The 14,170-nt window shown below is 35.9% G+C and overlaps 1 non-coding gene across 1 annotated transcript; it reads left to right on the top strand.

The window, feature by feature from the left end:
* The first annotated feature begins 5,407 nt into the window (after window positions 1-5,407).
* LOC112761117 (small nucleolar RNA R71) lies at window positions 5,408-5,515 on the top strand. The gene has a single exon (XR_003181527.1). It is a non-coding gene; the product is annotated as a small nucleolar RNA R71 (small nucleolar RNA).
* The last annotated feature ends 8,655 nt before the right edge of the window (window positions 5,516-14,170 follow it).

The raw sequence follows: 14,170 nt of genomic DNA, 5'->3' as shown, positions 1-14,170 counted from the left end.
CATACTCATGTATCAACTTTTTATTTTAATTTTATCATATATGCATTGATTCTTGAATTTAATTTTAGCATTGGGGTAATTTTGTCCCCTTATTTATTTATTGAATATTTTTGGAAATTTTTTTTAACATAAACATAAAAATAAACACAGCTTATCAATGCACATAGATTTTTAATTCTTATAGTTTCACATGAGTAGGTATCCAAATTTCCATTGTATTATCATGACACATTCCCTTATTATCTTTTGTTCCCACAATTTCCCATACTTAATTTAGCACACACAATTCTATCTTAAGCTAACCAAAGATTCAATTTGGGATATATAATTGTTTTTCCGCTTAAGGCTAGTAATGTGGTAAAATATAGAATAAATGAGATTTAAAGGCTCAAAGTGGTTAACAAAGGTAATTAAAAGGGTAGGCTTAATTTGGATAAGTGAGTTTAAACAAATAATGGCCTCAATCATATACAAGCATATAAATATAATAAACATTGGACATATAGGATGAAACAAAATATAGATTACAATCATAGAGAAGTAAACACACAAGAATAAAATAATTATGGTTAAATAATGTAACCATGCATAAAGGCTCAAATCTCACAGATTATGTGTTCTTTAGCTCAAAAATCATGTTCCAAATATAACTTCAAGCAAATTTAACATAAAAATTTTAATTGAAATTAGTGAAATTTTGTTCCAAAGATAGGGTCTTAGAAGAAACTTATTGTCTTTTCAATCAAGTAGAACATGCATGCAACTAATCTGTTACTGTGCAATTTATCCTATTCTACAAAAGAAAAACTAACTAAATATCCTAATTTATTGGTGTTAGGGAAGAGAAATTACCTCCGGAAGTTAGGTACTGGCCGACCTCCCCACACTTAAGGCTTTGCACCGTCCTTGGTGCCGTTTGTCAGGAACAGGGGTGGGCTGGTAGCAGTATCTCCGCAGTTGGGGCCATCATGGCTCCCTGTGCTGGTAAAGGAAGTGGAGTCCGGGGTGTCTGAGTCTCTGTAGTTTCCCTTTAGTAGCTCCTTGAGGTGTTTGAATCGGCGCTTGTTACGGCACTCTCTTAGCTTTGCTTTGTGTTCCTGCCGATTCAACCTTTCAAGTATTTGATGGAGCAGTTGATTGGTTGTAGGTGCTTGTGCTACTGATGGAAGGATGTCCTCAGCCGGTTCAGTAGGCTAGCTAGTAGTGGCTGCTGTGAGTCTAATATATTTCCCGTTAGGGACGTATTGATCATCCCGTAGAAGCATGGCTTTGGTGTCCCCAGCTCTGTAGGGGACTCCGGCTGTTGAGACGAGATCTGAGATCAAGGCGGGGAAAGGTAAGTTGCCCGCAATCTGTACGTGTCCCATAGCATTCCGGATGTGTCTTGGTAGGTTCAGAGGCTGGTCTGTAAAGATGCACCATAGTAGAACGGCCATGTCTGCAGTGAAGGAGGATTCGTGAGTGCTCGGAAAGACGTAATGGGACATGATTTGTGCCCATACGTGAGCCTCCAAGGTAAGTGCTGAAGCCGATATTCCCTTAGGACGGGAACAGTGGTATCCGTAGATCCATCTGCTGTCAGGTAGTGCGATAACTCTGAGAACGGCGTCCCAATCAAATTGGTACATTTGGCGCTTGAGTGCGGCTTCTTGAAAGGCGTCCAATCCTTCTGGAGCAGGGGGAAGATCTAGAGCTTGTTGAATGGCCTCTTCTGTAATGGGGACTTGCTTCTGACGTACATAGACAGACTGCAGGGTTGGCAGGTGGAAATTAGAGTAGAACTCAACTACCCAAGAAAGATTAGCCTGCCTTGGCTGTCTCTGGAGGAAACCCCATTGTCTTCGTTCAATTTGCGGCTCAACAAAGGTAGCAATATTGGGCGGGAGGATAAGAAGGTATTCGTTGTTGTAGCTCTGTTCTGCTAGGATAGGGAACATCTGCTCACAGTAGCTATTGGGAAATCGCGCAGTGTCCTTTGTTGGGAAGGCTTTCTCTTTTTCATCAACATTTATAATCCTCTTAATTCTTTTTGTTGAGGGCTTGACTGCAGTTGAAGAAGGCTCTGCCACTAATGCTGTTTTTGTTCCTCTTCTTGCTGGTGGTTTGGGAGTGGCTTTCTCTTTTCCTTTCTTGGTGGCCATCCTGAAAAGGGGAAGAGAAAGTAACTTAAATTCAGAGAGATAGAGCAAGGAAGGGGATGGTATAAGTGATAAACAATGCACGGTAAAGAAGATGTCGTTAATACATTGTCATGACTACATGTGAAAAGTTCACCAATGGAAATATGGCAAGTGCATTTGAGGACAATTAAATGCAAGGTGTTTATTGGCATGCAGGCAAAGGCATGAGTAGCATAGATCAAGCATTTAATTAATCGAATGTGTTATCACTCGTAACAAACTAGCCATCACGTTTGTATTGACAATTAAATTCAATTAATACAATAGTAAAGGGAATTTGTGAAAAGCAAGCAGTGGATAGTAGAATAGAATAACGTAAAAAGATGCATAATGCCATATGGGCGTTGTCACAAACACATAGCATGCATGGTAAATAAGCTATTGAAAATAATAATTTGAACATGCAAGCAACCCCTTAAAAAAAATAATATATAATTGCCAAACAATTTTGCAACAATCCACAAGCATATAATGAGAAATAATGACTCAAATAAATTCTAACACCAATTAAAAGAAAGAAAGAAAAAATGGATAATGAAAGTAAAAAGAAAATAAGGAAACATAAAAATAAAAAAAAAGAATCATAGAAAAGTAAGGAAGGAAGAAGAAAAGAAAAACCTTGTTAATGGTGGTGAGAAAGTAGAAAGTGAGAAAGAAGGTAGAGGGAAGAAGGAAGAAATAAGGAAGGAGAAGAGAAAATAGGATTTGGGGGAAAAGAAAGATAAGATATTTGGCAAATTAGGGTAAGCTGTGCAGCGCAAGCGACGCGGACGCGTGGGTGACGCGTTCGCGCGACTTGCGCTTTAAATTAATTGACGCGGTTGTGTCGGTTACGCAGACGCGTGACTCGTTTTATGCTACTGGCGCGAGGGCAGCCTCGCGCTCGCACAACTCTCTGTTCAAAATCTTATTTTGCCAAATTTTGGGTGACGCGATCGCGTGAGTGGCCAATATGGGGATATGACGCGGACGCGTGAGCCATGCGTCCGCGTGGTAAAGCTGTGCGTTCAGCACCAGTTCAGCACCACTCCAGCATAACTTTCGACTATGCACCCTTTTGACGTCGATTGTCATGTCACGCGGCCGCGTGGGTGACGCGGTCACGTAGGAGGCCAAAGTTCCCACATGACGCGGACGCATCGGTGACGCGGTCGCGTGGGGTGATTTGTGCCAAAGGCACGCCTCCAGCCACGCTCCTGCGTGACTTTCTGTTCGCTTTCTTATTCTTTCTGAGCCAACTGCGACGCAGACGCGTCATTGATGCGGTCGCGTCGCGTGAATTTTTTTTTATAGAAATATGCAAATGCAGATGCAAGCTAAATGTGCGAATAAGGAGAAGAGTTATTGAAAAAGAAAACTAAGAATAAAGAAAAGCGAACCAACCAGAAATTGATGTGGCGTAAATTGGCAAGTTAAGAAATTTATATAAGAGATACGTTTCAAGTACAGTTCTTAACCAACCAGAAATCCGCTTATCAATTTAGAAGGTTGTCAGAAAATTTAAATTAAAATACCGGGAGTATAAATCCCAGGTCGTCTCCCAACGAGTTGCAGAAAGGTGTGCTATTTTATTAATCAGATGTTTTTAAAAATGGTTTGAGTTGAATAACAGGAAATTAAATTAGAGAATTTATATACTTTTAAATGAAAGCTTTGGCTGGGAGTAGATTAGTTGGAAGCCCTATTCTTGTTGGAGTACTCTCAAGATTAATTGATAATCGAGGGTTATTCTGTTTAGTTATCCCTTACTAGGTAAGGGAAAGTCAAACAAGTTGGAAAGCTATTTCTACTCACAAGTCCCAATCCGCTTACTTAGAAGGATTGGTGTCAGTGACTAGAGAGCAATCCAACAATAAACCCAATTACAATTTTTCTTTTAAGCATTCCAACTCAAGGTCTTCCTTTCAATCAACTCCCATCCAAGTTATGGAACTACTCGCTCATTGTGAATGTAGAACTCATAACATAGGAAAGGAAATTAAAGAAAGACATGATAAATAATAATCAAAGAAATCAATTAAAAATAAAAGTAATTCTTGTATTAATAAATTCTAAAATAATCCAATAATAAAATTGAGTAAATTAAGGACATGGAAGAGTAAGAGACAAGTAAAGAGAACGAACTAGAATGACGAAGTCTTGCTGAGGCAATAACTCTTCTCAATATCCCAATGCAAAAACAATAATAATTGAAATCCTAAGAACTATGAATGTGTAGAGAGAAAAACCTAGAGAAGGAGTAAAACTAGATCTAAAAACTAAAACTATGTAGAATGAATGGTTGTCTTTCGTTTCTGCATGTTCCCCCACCGAATTCTGCAGATTATGCAGATCGCGCATGTCACGCGATCGCGTCATTTATGCAGACGCGTCATTCAGCGTTTGCTTTGCCACGCGTGCACGTCGTCCACGCCTTCGCATCACTGATGCAGTTTCCAATCCACGCGGTCGCGTGAGCCATGCGTCCGTGTCACTTCTCGCTGGTCATCTCCTCAATTTCTTGTGTTCCTTCCATTTTTGCAAGCTTCCTTTCCAATCTCCAACTCATTCATGCCCTATAAAGCCTGAAACACTTAACACACAGATCACGGCATCGAATGGAATAAAGGATAATTGAAATACATAATTAAAAGTCTCTAGGAAGCAAGTTTTCAACCATAAAGCATTTTTAGGAAGGAATTATAAATGCATGCTTATTTAATGAATAAGTGGGTAAAAAATTGATAAAACCACACAATTAAACACAATATAAACCATAAATTAATGGTTTATCAATCCTTCCATGAAAAATTAGGATGATTCCTCCATGAAGGATTATAGGTGTTTCCATAGGATTCTCCCATGTAATTCACCTCTTCCATTGCAGGATTCTCAGGGTCATAAGCTTCTTCTTCAGAGGAAGCTTCTTTAGTACTGCCGGATGCAGCTTGCATTCCAATCAGATTCTAAGAAATCATATTGATTTGCTGAGTCAATATTTTATTCTGAGCCAATATTGCATTTAGAGTATCAATCTCAAGAACTCCTTTCTTCTGAGTCATCCCATTATTCACAGGATTTCTTTCAGAAGTATACATGAACTGGTTATTTGCAACCATTTCAATGAGTTCCTGGGCTTCTGCAGGTGTCTTCTTCAGATGAAGAGATCCACCAGCATAGTGGTCCAATGACATCTTGGACAGTTCAGACAGACCATCATAGAATATACATAAGATGCTCCATTCTGAAAGCATGTCAGAAGGACACCTTCTGATCAATTGCTTGTATCTTTCCCAAGCTTCATAGAGGGATTCACCTTCCTTCTGTCTAAAGGTTTGGACTTCCACTCTAAGCTTGCTTAACTTTTGAGGTGGAAAGAATTTGGCCAAGAAAGCATTGACCAACTTTTCCCAAGAGTTCAGGCTTTCTTTAGGTTGTGAGTCCAATCATATCCTAGCTCTGTCTCTTACAGCAAAGGGGAAAAGCATAAGTCTGTAGACCTCAGGATTAACCCCATTGGTCTTAACAGTGTCACAGATTTGCAAGAATTCAGCTAAGAACTGATGAAGATCTTCCAATGGAAGTCCATGAAACTTGCAATTCTGCTGCATTAGAGAAACTAATTGAGGCTTAAGCTCAAAGTTGTTTGCTCCAATTGCAGGAATTGAGATGCTTCTTCCATAGAAGTCAGAAGTGGGCGCAGTAAAGTCACCAAGCATCTTCCTTGCATCTCCATCATTATTGTTATTTTCGGCTGCCATGTCTTCTTCTTTTTCAAAAATTTCTGTTAGGTCCTCTCCAGAGTTTTGTGCTTTAGCTTCTCTTAGTTTCCTTTTCAAAGACCTTTCAGGTTCAGGATCAGCTTCAACAAGAATGTTCTTATCCTTGTTCCTGCTCATATGAAAAAGAAGATAACAGAAAAGAAGAGAAATCCTCTATGTCACTGTATAGAGATTCCTTTATTTGAGTAGAAGAATAGAAGAATAGAATGAAGAAGGGAGAAGAAGAAGAATTCGAACACAGAGAGAGGGAAAGGGTTTGAATTATAAGAAGAAGAGAAGTGTTAGTAAATAAATAAAATAATTAAAAAGAGATGAGAGAGAGAAGAAATTTGAAAATTAATTAAAAGAAAAGAAAAATATTTTTGTTTTTATTTTAATTATTAGTTAGAATTCGAAATTTAAGAAAAGAAATAAAAGCAAATTAAAAACTAAATAAATTAATTAATTAAAAAGATTTTTGAAAAAGTGGTTAGTGGTTTTCAAAAATTAGAGAGAGAAAAGTAGTTAGGTGGTTTTGAAAAAGATAAGAAATAGTAAAACAAACAAAAAGTCAAGTAGTTAATTGAAAAAGATTTGAAAATCAGTTTTGAAAAGATAAGAAGTTAGAAAAAGATTTGAAATTAAGTTTTGAAAAAGATATGATTGAAATCTATTTTGAAAAAGAATTGAAAAGGAAATTAAAAAGATTTGATTTTTGAAATTAAAGTTGATTACTTGACTAACAAGAAACTAAAAGATATGATTCTAGAATTTAAAGATTGATCCTTTCTTAATAGGCAAGTAACAACTTAAAATTTTTTTAATCAAAACATTAAATGTTAGTAATGATTTCGAAAATATGGAATAAAATTAAGAAAAAAATTTTGAAAATTAAGTTTGGTATTTTCGAAAACATGAAATAAAAATGAAAAAGATTTGATTTTTGAAAAGGATTTGAAAAGATAGAATTTTTTTAAATTGAAATTTGACTTGACTAACAAGAAACAACTAAATTTTTAAAAATTTTTTACCAAGTCAACCCAAAATTTCGAAATTTATGAGTAAAATAAGGGAAAGATATTATTTTTTATTTTTTTTGAATTAATGTAGAGAGAGAAAAACAAAACAATGACACAAAACATAAGAAATTAAGATCAAAATAAATAATACATGCAAGAACACTTTGAATGTCAAGATGAACACCAAGAATACTTTGAAGATCATGATGAACATCAAGAACATATTTTTGAAAATTTTTAAGAAAAGAAAGATATGCAAGACATCAAACTTAAAAACTTTTAAACTTTAGACACTAATAATTCGAAAATACATGTGAAAAACAAGAAAAGACACAAAACAAGAAAATTAAAGATCAAACAAAGAAAATCATTAAGAACAACTTGAAGATCAAGAAAGAACACATGCATGAATTTTCAAAAATTTTAAGAAAAGTTAAAACATGCAATTGACACCAAACTTAAAATTTGACACAAGACTCAAACAAGAAACATAAAATTTTTGGTTTTTATGATTTATTAATTTTTTTTGTATTTTTCAAAAATATTTTGGAAAAAGAAAATAAAGAAATTCAAATTTTTTTAATAGAAATTCCAGGAATCATGCAATGTTAGTCTAAAGTTTCGGTCCAAAAGAATTAGACATGGCCAAATGGCCAGCCAAACTTTAACAGGACATTACATACAACAGCCAAATTGATGGGAATCAAAAGGCTCTTGCAAAGATAAGTGGAAACCTCGGTCCAAAAGATTTAGACATGGCTTAACAGCCAGCCAGGCTTTAACATATCTTATGAAACTCTAGAATTCATTTTTAAAAATTCAGAAGAACATAATTAAATTTTTTTTGTATTTTTTCGAAATTAAAATTAGAAAAGCTTAAACATAAAATAAAATTACCCAATCTAAGCAACAAGATGAACCGTCAGTTGTCCAAACTCGAATAATCCCCGGCAACAGCGCTAAAAACTTGGTGTGGGAAATCGTGATTCACACTTTTCACAACTCCGCACAACTAACCAGCAAGTGCACTAGGTCGTCCAAGTAATAAACCTTACGTGAGTAAGGGTCGATCCCACGGAGATTGTCGGCTTGAAGCAAGCTATGGTCATCTTGTAAATCTCAGTTAGGCGGATTCAAATGGTTATGGGATTTTGATAATTAATAGATAAATAAAATAGAAAATAAGATAAAGATACTTATGTAATTCATTGGTGGGAATTTCAGATAAGCGTTTGGAGATGCTTTGCTGCTTCTGAACCTCTGCTTTCCTATTGTCTTCTTCCAACCATGTGTGCTCCCTTCCATGGCAAGCTATAGGATCCTCTCAGTGAAAATGGTCCTCTACGGTTTCAGCATGGCTAATCAACTGTCGGATTTCTCGTCTCGGATGAAAAATACCAGGCACAGCTACCGCATGGCTAATCATCTGTCAGTTCCTGCTAGTATCGGAATAGAATCCATTGATCCTTTTGCACACTGTCACTGCGCCCAACATTCGCAGGTTTGAAGCTCGTCATAGTCATCCCTTCCCAAATCCTACTCGGAATACCACAGACAAGGTTTAGACTTTTCGGATACCAGGAATGCTGCCAATTGGTTCTAGCCTATACCACAAAGATACTAATCTCATGGACTCGGTCCGTGTATTAGATACTCAAGAGATACGCACTCAAGCTGTCGCCCAATGACTACGTTGAGCTCAGATAGAATGGAAGTGGTTGTCAGGCACGCGTTCATAGAATTGAGAATAATGATGAGTGTCACGGATCATATCATTCTCCAGATTGAAGTACGAGTGAGTATCTTAGAATAAAATCAAGCGTGATTGAATAGAAAATAGTAGTAATTGCCTTAATTCATGAAGAACAGCAGAGCTCCCCACCTTAATCTATGGGGTGTAGAAACTCCACCATTGAAACTACATAAGTGAAAAAAGGTCTAGGCATGGCCAAATGACCAGCCCCCAAAACGTGAACAATGGTCTCAGCTCCAAAGTATGCGAACTGGATGCGAATACAATAGTAAAAAGTGCTATTTATACTAAACTAGTAACTTAGGTTTACAGAAAATGAGTAACTAAGTGCAGATAGTGCAGAAATCCACTTCCGAGGCCCACTTGGTGTATGCTTGGGCTGAGCATTGAAGCCTTTTCGTGCATAGGCTGTTCTTGGAGTTAAATGCTAGCTTGGGTGCCAGTTTGGGCGTTTAACTCCAATTCTGGTGCCAGTTTGGGCATTTTACGCTAGAAAGTTTTTGGCTGGCTTTGGACGCTATTTTGGGCTATCAAATCTCGGGAAAATTATGAACTATTATATATTTGTGGAAAGCCCAAGATGTCTACTTTCCAACGCAATTGAGAGAACGCCAATTGGGCTTCTGTAACTCCAGAAAATCCACTTCGAGTGCAGGAGGGTCAGAATCTAATAGCATCTGCAGTCCTTTTTCAGCCTCTGAATCAGATTTTTGTTCAGGTCCCTCAATTTCAGCCAGAAAATACCTGAAATTACAGAAAAATACACAAACTCATAGTAAAGTCCAGAAATGTAATTTTTGCATAAAATCTAATAAAAATATAATAAAAAGTAACTAAAATCAAGGTTCAGAAAATCGGACCGGTCATCAAACCGCTCTAGTCACTGGTTCACTGGTCTAACCGGTCCAACCGATGGTTCAACCGAAAAAACCGTTTTAAAATAGAATAATAAATAAATTATAAATAAACATCCTAAAATATAATTATAATCTAATATAAAACTTAAAATATCTTCCAAATTTAAAATACTACATGAGATATTATCAACCAAATCCATATGATCTTATCAAACTACAAATTCAAAAGTTAAATAGTAAAAAGAAATATTTAAATATTAAATGCCAACATGAAAAACTTGTTTTAGTGTGTTAAACTATTTTGTAGAAGATTTTAAGTGACAATAAGCTAATAAAATGGCACTTTAACTAAAATGTTACTAATAAGACAACCACTCAGGAACTAAGTAAAATATCCCAGCAGTGTAATATACTCGTACTCATAAAAGTGGCTGTCATTTTGTCTATTATCAACATACAATATTTTCAAACACTAGCAACTAATTGAGATAATTCATAATTTCTAACCTATAAAAGAATGATGACAGGAACAGGGAACCACAATACTAGGTGGAATAATAAACACAACCCATTTTTTGCTTGAAATGTAAAGCTTGGAAAATGGATTAGATTTCTTCACTGTGAATTTAAAAACAGAAAGTAGGACTACGAAACTGGAAGTACATAAAATATATATGACTTTAGTGAGGCCTTAGAGGGAATATATCATCATTTGTATCTTGCTGATCCTGTTCACTACGGGTAGAAAAGGAGATGGATCTTACAATAACAAAATTTCTCCCAGGTACAGAAAGGGACTTTGAAAACTTGGAACGACCAACATCTTTCTGCACAAAAGTTAACAACAGCCATTTGAAAATATAAAACAGCATTTGATTTGATTTCCATTTTTAGCATTCAGCAACAAACATTACAAAACAGTAACAAGTAATCCCTAATTACACTAAACTTGAAATTTCATCAGCAGCAAGTAATCCCTAATCACACTAAACCTAAAATTTCAACAAATATTACAAAATCGCAACAAGTAATCCCTAATCCCTAAACAAAAATCGCAACATCCCTAATGATTTGATTTCCATTTTTAGCAGCAGCAAAAAAATTTCAACAAAAATTTTCGGAATTAAAAAAAGAGCAACATCACAAAATCAGCAAAAATTAGCAATTTAACAATTTGACATTAAAAATAAGCAAACAGAGCATAAAAGGAAGAGAAGAACGAAAGAAGTGAAAGCAATGCCACTAACCTTCGACAGAGACACGGACGGCGACCGGGGAGACGACGACGAGTGGCAACACGGCGGCGAGCTACTCCAAGCCTCGAACAGAGAAGCCACGGAGGACGGGAACAGGGGGGAAGGAAGTCACCGAGCTACAAGAGAGGGCCTGGGCTCAGCACAGCTGGAAGGAGGAAGCCACGGAGGCGCCGACAGCACGGACGGCGGCGGCACTGTGGCAGATCCGTTGCAGAGGGAACCTAGGGTTTGGGTTTACTTCAGAGTTCAGAGGGTCATAGTGATTCACGAAAAGGGGGGGTTGTATTGGGGGAAGGGGTGAGACGGTTAGTGAGTGAGGCTGAACCATGGGGTGTCTTTTTAAAAAAAAAAAAAGAAAACGGCACCGTTTAACAAGAACCGGCCGGTTACCGGTTCGGTTCAACCGGCCGGTTTTCAACCGATTCAGCGGTTTTATAGCGGTTTACAAATGAGCGGTTATTAGCATCAGACCGAACCGTATACATCGCCGGTTCCCAGTTGGACCGGTTCGACCGGCCGGTTCGGTCCGGTTTTTAGAACCTTGACTAAAACATACTAAAAATTATGTAAAAACAATGCCAAAAAGGGTATAAATTGTTCGCTCATCACTATACAAATGCTATAAGTGGTCTGATTTTATTTGTTTTTGCTATTTGTTACATTTAGAAGTTAGAACCAATACTAAATGCCTTTATTACATACTTGTCAAGGGAAATCTATACTAGTTAGTGAGCTATCGAACAATTATCTCTACATTGTTTGTCGGTAAATATAGTAACCCTTTCCTTATCCTCATGCAAATATAGTATAATGATTCTAAATTCTAATGCAATTTTATGGAAAAATATCTATTCTTTTCTGCCATATTTATATCAGCATTCGATCAGCTTCTCTAGTGTGAAAGGATACTGCTTGTATGCTTGCATTACTCTTATTTTTTATATGCTCCCAGTACACACCCTGATTATCAATTTTGGTGCTTTGATTTTATTGAATTCATGACAGATCCTCAAAGTGCTATGATTTGATTTGTGTTAATTTTCCTATGATATGGATAATAGCTAGTTAGTTGTAGGACTTTTGTTCCTAAACACAAGACTTTGATTGCTTAATATATATGTAGCGTAAGTAAATTCTTATATGCTAGGAGAGCAAGAAAAAGTTTATATTTTGTGTGTTGTCAGGAATAATATTTTAGGCTATGTTGTGATAATTAACTGTTGCTAGAAATCACATTTTTGTGCAGATTATTGAGCTATTCCAGAAGTGTCATGTGGAACACCCTGTTGGCTTTAAGTTATCTGATTTTATGTAACTTGATTTTGACTTTGAAATATAAATTCAATTATTTTTTATGAATTTCTGTAATTTTATATAAAGAGTTCACTTTCTTCAACTTTATAATTTACTGTTATAGAATCTCAAGTATTTCTAGGTGAAGTCTCTTTTAACTACATTGATTAAAAGTGTTTTGAGTATAGGGCTTATCAAGATGAATTCTTTTGTGGATTAATGACATTAGTGCATCTTAGTCATGATTTCTGAGCTTTAAATTTGTGGATTAGAACCATAATTAATTTAACAACTCTTTTTTTTTATCTTGTGTGAATTACCACGCTCGAAATCCTTGAAAGGTACTAAAAATGCAGCTATGGTGCAGTGGAAGTCAACAAACCTGCCAAAAAACTTGAGGTAACCACTTCATGCCACTTGATTATTTATTATATTATTATTATTATTATTTATTATTATAGCATCTTAAAGAATTCTGCTAGGGAACCAAGAAGGGTATAGCCAACAACAAGCCAACAAGTATATTTAAACTACATTCTATACTAATTAATTGTAATTAATTATTAATTATTTAAATTTATTTTTTAAAATACAAAATTAATGATTATTAATTACCTCTTTTTACTCTAATTTATCTTTTACCATTTATTGTGCAAACCCTAATTTCTCTTTAAAAAAAACATCGGAACTAAAAAAACACCAAAACATAATATAAAGAATCATCCAAATCTTAAGAAAAAAACATAAAAAACATAGGAAAAAGAATTATCAAAATCCTAAGAAAAAACATACAAAACATAGGAAAAAGAATCATCCAAAACTAATAAAAAGGATCATCCAAAATTTAGGAAAAAGAAACATAACAAACTAGTTAAAAGAATCATTCAAAACTAAATAGGAGAGGAGAAGAAGAAGAAGAGTCGTAGGGTGACCGGAGACGACACCTTAGACGGTGTTGCGTGTACAGTGGGAGACTCGTGGTAGTGCGTTGCAAGGAGGAAGCCACGGAAGCCTCGCATCACGAGTGGAGGAGTCGCCATGGATCGGAGTAGTTGATCGCGCGTCGCAAACGGGGGACTGGCGGTGGCTGCGTCACAACGAATGGGAGCCGCGGCGGTGCAGATGCGTCGAGATGGTGGGTGACGGCGTCGATGAAAGAAGGACAGTGATGAGATGCGTGGAAGAGGCCGCGCAGCGCGACGAAAGACGTGACAGTGGTCGGTGGGCGGCGTCGAAAATGCGTGGAGACGTCGGGTTTGTAGATGGAGAGATTTGACTGTTTCCAAATAAATGGAAAAGGATTACGTTTTTTATGGATTATTTTTATTGTGTATTGAAAATGTGATTAGAATAAATGTAGAAAGAATCTTTTTTGAATTTTGATTTTTAAATTTTTATTTATTTATAAAATTTAAATTATAATAGAGTTAACTTATGTTGGCTTGTAGGGGAGTTATTTTTCTATACTTTTTTCATCTTAAAATATTCACAAAATATAAATTCTAGAACTCTCACAAATTTATGCCAACTTATTATTTATTATTATAAAATTTGCTATTATTTAGTCTCAATTTTTTTAATGTTTGTCATTTTAAGTTCAAAATATTTTTATTTTATTGTGTGTGTGTTATGTAAACAAAGAAATTTATAGTATAAATTTAAGTTGAACGTACTAATTAAACTAAGCCTCGGTACCTTTGTTCCTCTTGCTTGAAAGTTGAACTAAAGGGTAATGTGAAGCAGATCAAGCTCAGTTAATAATAATTATAAGAAATAAAGATTGAATAGTAACACAAGTATGGTGATTTTAGTAATGTATTCATTTTTCTTTTTATCCTTTCTTTAAGAACAAACAAGGTCACTTCTGAATTGCTCATTCGTGATGCCATTTTCTAGGCTCATTTGTGATGGAGTATTTGTATTTTTACTCTTACATGTAGCTTATAAAACACTACTAGACTACTCCCTAAATTCTGCTTGCTACCGCCACCATCAATCACTATTTTAACAACTGTTTGAGCTTTAAAACAAGTAGGATATTCTTATCTATATCTTAAAAGGTAAATACATGT

This window comes from Arachis hypogaea, chromosome 16 (assembly GCF_003086295.3).
Source record: "Arachis hypogaea cultivar Tifrunner chromosome 16, arahy.Tifrunner.gnm2.J5K5, whole genome shotgun sequence".
NCBI classification, from domain to species: domain Eukaryota; kingdom Viridiplantae; phylum Streptophyta; class Magnoliopsida; order Fabales; family Fabaceae; genus Arachis; species Arachis hypogaea.
Note: the sequence above shows the minus strand (reverse complement) of the source record. Positions and strands in the feature narration are given on the sequence as shown.